The following is a 6,334-nucleotide window of genomic DNA, read 5'->3' as shown; positions in this document are numbered from 1 at the left end:
CTCTCTCTCTCTCTCTCTCTCTCTCTCTCTCTCTCTCTCTCTCTCTCTCTCTCTCTCTCTCTCTCTCAGCTAACGCCTTTGGTTTTTAATTTGAATGAGGACTAGTTCATCGCTTCTTGACTACAGTATCTAAGTTTTACCAAAATTTTGATTCTCATGGACCTTGCATTGAGATGTGAAATTGCCAGTGAGAATGATCTTCATATTAATAGTAATTTTTTCGTATTGTAATATCAGGATCTCAGACTGGAAACAAACAAACAAACAAACACACACACACACACACACACACACACACACACACACACACACACACATATATATATATATATATATATATATATATATATATATATATATATATATATATATATATATATATATATATATATATATATATATATATATATATATATACACACACACACACTTGATTTTCAAGTATAAGCCTCTTCCCTAAAAAGCGACTGCTCTAGGTGTTTCCTTCAGGTGCATCCACGCCAGAGTAAATCATGTCTTAAACACACGTGGCTGACTTATCGCACACCCATCACAAACAGGTAGGATACAGGTTAACAACCAGTTGGTAGTCCTAACACGTGCTTCGTACAATTATCCAACACTGGCCGAAGACTCGTTCTGCACACGTAGGGTCGTTGACTTGTTTCAACCTGTTTGTTATATGTATGCGATAAGTTGCTAACATGTATTTGCGACATGTTTTACAAGTTCTCTAAAAGTTTCTGGGATGGGGTTGCGAGTCTCATGGCCTTTTCACATTCTACACTAATTAGGTCAACCATGCCACCTGGAATTTTTCAAGAAAAGAGGCATAGTTATTTCCTCCTCGCCCGGAATCTATCATGGACCTGTCTGGTAAGACAAGACTGATACCCACTTGACCACGAGTTGGTATGTGTGTTCGATCCCGATGTGTGTCATAAATTTATATAAATATATATATTTATCAAAAACTAAAAACGTGTTAAACAAGAAAAAAAAGGGCGATATTGGTAAAATATGAACATGAAAATTCGCCAGTGATAAAAACGAATAAAGCAGAAAAAAAAATTATGAAATCCACAAAAAAAAACTAGTTACTTGTCCAGTCTCTCGGTCAGGAGAACCACGAAGGTCCTCAAGCAGTTTCGGTTGTAAATTCAAGTGTTTTTTTCATTCTCCTCTGACTGATCGCTTGGCTGAATTGGGGGATTTATGGCTCCTTGGAATCTAGGTTACTCATGTATTATGTACAATTCATTTACACATACAGAGAAAAAATATATGTGTATATATGCATATATGTATTTATATATATATATATACATGTATATATATTATATATAGACATATATGTATATGATATATACATATACATATATACATATATATATATATAATATATATATATATATATAATTATTATTTCTTAAAAAAGAAACAAGGTTAAATGGAAATCATTTTAAAAATGAGCTAGATTTTTCATTTTTATTTTCCGTTTAGAAGAGCATTTCGTTAAGAAATATATTTTCCTTATGTATATATATATATATATATATATATATATATATATATATATATATATATATATATATATATATATGTATATTTCTTTTACAAAAATTTACAACTCCTCCTCGGAAACAAAAAACAAAAAAAAAGTGACAACCTTACAGCATAATGATAAAATGTATTTCGGAAATGTAGGTTAACGTCTAACAACATTTTTTCGAAAACGTGTGAGTCATATTTTTAACCGCAATCCAGCTCGATGTTTGGTTACCCAGTTCATAGTCTGCGCCCGTACATTAACTTTTTACTATTTTTTTATTTTTTGCTAATTGTATGACTCCAGCGAGTGAGAGAATTGCTGGTTCCGTGTGAATCGTGTGAATGCTTTTCCGTGAGAAATTTCATGAAGATTATCTTCGCTTACCTCAGTTTGACGCGAACGTCGATTTCCTCTATTCCGTTTTGATGCCCATAATTAGTGTGACTTCAATTTACAGTAGTCAGTCAGCCAGTCGACCAGACTTGGCCTTGAGGTGTAAGTGGACTTGCGCCAATTCATTCCGTTGTTAAATGATTGTAATTTTTCGTGGTCATGCGGCTGTTAGGCTATTTACTGAGAGTAAAAACAAGGTTTTAAGAAATAAGTGAAAATTATTCATTAAACTTCATATTTTTATTCCATTCTGATTACACAACCCATACTCCTCGTCTTGTTAACTTTTGTCTTGAAGTACAAGCTTCTTTAAGATGGTGATCCGACGCTTCCTACCGATGTTGAGTATACCTACGCATTCTTTTTACTGATTTTCTTCATTTTCAGCGGGAATGGGTTAGATAGCGATGTTAGGTAGCTCCTCCCATCGGCCTCTGTATTAAAAAAAACACACAAACACACGCACACACACTTGTGGAACCCGAAGTCCCTGGTTGCTGAATTTCATTTCGGCGAACCGGCTTCTCTAAGCACGGTTTACTGTTAAATTTCTGCTCTGACGCCGATAGTTGTTGTAAGATCGTGGCAAGCGTCCTTTTGTTGGCCAAGAACTTTTAGCCTGATTCCATTAGTAATGCTGTTTTGTAAGATAACTCGTTATCTCTCCCCATTGGCTTTCAGGTCTCATCATAATTCATTTAACCTGGCGTTAAGCTGCCAGCTTTGTTGAGTATTTCAACAGCTGCTATTTTACATGATGGGAGCATTTCCCTAGCACTTCGCCCTCCTTTCATCCGAGCTGAGATTCGTCATAATTGTATAATTCCCATGACAGGGGTTGTTTTGCAATGCAAGCATTTATAGCTGGAGCGATGTTTTGCAACGCATTCACAAATGCTCCAAAGCGGAGCGTTGTTTTTGAAGTCATCAAATATTTCAAGTGAGAGTTTTATAAAAGCAGGTTTTTTTTAGGAGGTTTTTCTTCGTATCTATTCCTGTCCTGTACGCCAATGGTTGGCTTCGGCACCTATTATAGAAGGTGAGAATCTCACATAAAATTAATACGCCTAACGTTGTGCTGTGCAACATCTTCCTTAGACCGATGGGATAGACATAATTGTTTATACAATGAGAGACGTTAACAGTGAGTTGTGTTTATGGGTTTTATGGATTTAAAATTTATCTTTACTTAGGTCCAATACTGTTGAATCTGCTACGTAAAAAGATATTAAAAGGATAACGTGTCTTTCGACCCTATGCAGACAGTTTTAGGTGCGGGGGCAGCAACTAACACAAGCATAATTTCGGTAGGATTTTCCTCGTCCTGGATCTGGAACTAGTTGTGAACGTCATTGTAAAATCCAATCAATTAGCGGCTTCTTTTAGAGCAGTTGTACGCTACTATATTGTACGCCGTACTTTTGGGAAAGAATTAAAACGAGTTGCTACTAAAAATGCCATATAATTAAATGTGATTGCTTTACAAGTTAATAACATTGGTGTCAAGCAGGGGAGGCTGCTCATATACTTATTCTGTGTGTGTGTGTGTGTGTGTGTGTGTGTGTGTGTGTGTGTGTGTGTGTGTGTGTGTGTGAACGTAAGAACTTGTTCAGTACCTGGTAAAAAACGGTAACTCCTTTCAGAGCAAAAATTCCAATTGTAGATAAACCTCCATATTGATAAAGGCTCATCTTCTACACCATCTTCATAAGACGCTTCTCACCTGTTACGTGAAAGACATCTTGTACTCCTTGGCGATTGCACAGCCACAAATATATTGCATGTTCGGAGAAAGAGGCTATTTGAGGGGTTGGGGTGGGAGGTTTGGTGGGTGTTTTGGGCGCGGGGGGGTAGGTAGGCGAAGTGATTTAGCCCAAGAAGCTGGGCAGCTTCTATTCGCATTGCAACTGGTTTGAGTTCGGTGAGTTCCAGAATACTTGTTAGAGCAAAAAAAAAAAAAAAACACTTTCTTCATGATTGAATGTGACCGTTGAGGCGAACTGGTACTAGACAAGTGCTTATAAACGTGTTTGTGCGTACATGCGTAAGTGATTACAAAACAGTTGCGGAGGACTGTGTATCAGGGAAAACAACGGTGAGGGAAAGAGTAAAAGCTGCACATCAGTTCAGTATTGGTAAGCGAAGTAAAAGTGGCGAAAGTCATGAACAAACGTATAATGGAGTCAAATTTGGAAGATAAAGAGGGTCAGGTGGAGTAACGAAAATGACCTTTTCATTCTTTTTATATACATTAAACGAGTAAATGGCGCTCTGAAACTTAAAGACATTCCAATTTTAGAAAAAAGTTTTGACTCAGCATTATCGGTAACAGGTCGCTTGATGCGGGTGTATGGTGAGAGGTAGTCAGATGATTGAACTGCTGGAGAATAGTCCTAGTCCTAGTCCAGTTGAGAGATAATATTGCAGATTGATCGGAAATATAGAGTGATTTGAAGCATGACAACCTTTCTCTTGGTCAGAGATCAAAACAGACACGCACCACATGGTAGAAAAGTTGATAGGTTAACAATGTAACAAACATGTTGAGATCTGGCCATGTAATATAAACTGGAGAAAAGAAATCGATTTGATTACACGATCAGGACGACTAAAGAAATGTTGAATGCAGAATATAACAGAAAAAAGGCAGTTCCAGCGTCCCGAGTTTTTACATTAGGCGTATCACATGTGTAACTACCCGATAAACATTTTCAATTATTCCCAATCAGTCCGAATGGCTTGTAAGTGAAAAGGTACTTCTGTGCATGTGGTATGGGCGTGTTATGTATACAATCTATTTTTTTTCTTATATTTGTAATTAAATCTATAAATTGTAAATTAAATATATTAGCAAATCAATCCTTTCAATATAAATTAAACTCATGACTTTGTATACATTACGCTCATTCCTATTGTTTACATCAAACGTGTACCAAAACAATATACGGCAATTGTAGATGTGACAGACCCCAACCTGAAGCAGATTCAGACCCCATGTACTCTAATCCACGCCTTGGTTATTGGGTTGGTCACAGTGCAAAGGTCCTCATCAGGTCTCTTTATCCCCATGAACACCTTGCCACCTTTACGACCTACCTTTAAGCAGGGGCCTTTGCTAACACAACAACGAACTCTGGGCTTTTACGGGCTGCTCCAGAACCAACAGCCATGCTGGTACATAGAGTACCTATTCTAAAGCCACAAGAACCCTAGGCTAATATGAACCCGTCTGCAGTTGTGCTAAGATTATTCAATATTGTTTAGAATGTCACATAATTGCAGTTCATAATTTTACATTCAGTGGCGAAACGAAAAACCGCAGGCATACTATTTGATTCTAAAAGAGACCTTTATTTCCTCTGGAAAAGAAATCTGTTTCTCTAATGACGTGGAATAAATTCACGAAATGCAGATGAGTATGTATGAGTAAGTGCGCACGCGTCCATGAACACGCGTGTGAATACATACATAAAGTACCAGTAGAAACAGGCCACACTGTGTTCTGTGGGGTGCCAATTAACGCCTAAATAGCCAATTTTTTTTATCCTAACAATAAAAAAAGCCACAGGGAACAACAGTTGGACGAAAGACGCTAATTGCTACAGTTGTCTCATTCTTTCTAGTTTCCTCGCTTTTGTCTCAGAGCGTTTCACCAATTTAAGCACTCATTTGCCATTCCGAAAGAATCTGTTAAACAACGCCGTGACACAGTGACGACAAGAATGATGAATGACTGAAGAAAAGATACACCTGTGAGAAAATACCAACGTGAGGCAATGTCGTATTCTTTTAACCCTCAGCGAGAGAGCTCAATCATTAATACTTTCTCCTTGTGTTCACGCGCTGCCTGTACCAGACACTTCCCCCTCCCAGCGTTCGGCTATTGTCTTCATCCTCATCCTCCTCCCACCCCACTTCTTCTTCTTTTCTTCTTCTTCTTCCTTTCGTACGTCGTTACTTCCGATCCATATTACCACCGAGGCACATGTGCGTTCGGGTCATGGCTAAGGAGCGCAGGAAACCGCAAGAGTTGACAAGGAAAATGCGGAATGTTTAAGCAAATGTGGTTTTATGGCGGAAGCGTATTGGTAGGCGAATATGGCTTTGTTTTTTAAGACATTTTTTTCAGGCTTCGGTTAGTGATTCAAGGCAAACTTAGGAACGATCAGAGCGCCTGTGAATTTACAGTTTATTTCGTTTTATAGTTTACACAATTTATCATCACGGGTAGCATCTTGAACTCAATTTTGTTTTGCGATCTAAACAATATGAGACCTAGGTACAGTTATGTTTGTGAACACAAATTGATTATATAAATTAACATTTATGAAGCCATAAAGTCCGTTGACTTTCTCGTTCACTTTACCTTAGGAATAACCTACTCCCAAA

The sequence above is a fragment of the Macrobrachium rosenbergii genome, chromosome 18 (assembly GCF_040412425.1).
Source record: "Macrobrachium rosenbergii isolate ZJJX-2024 chromosome 18, ASM4041242v1, whole genome shotgun sequence".
NCBI lineage: Eukaryota > Metazoa > Arthropoda > Malacostraca > Decapoda > Palaemonidae > Macrobrachium > Macrobrachium rosenbergii.
Note: the sequence above shows the minus strand (reverse complement) of the source record.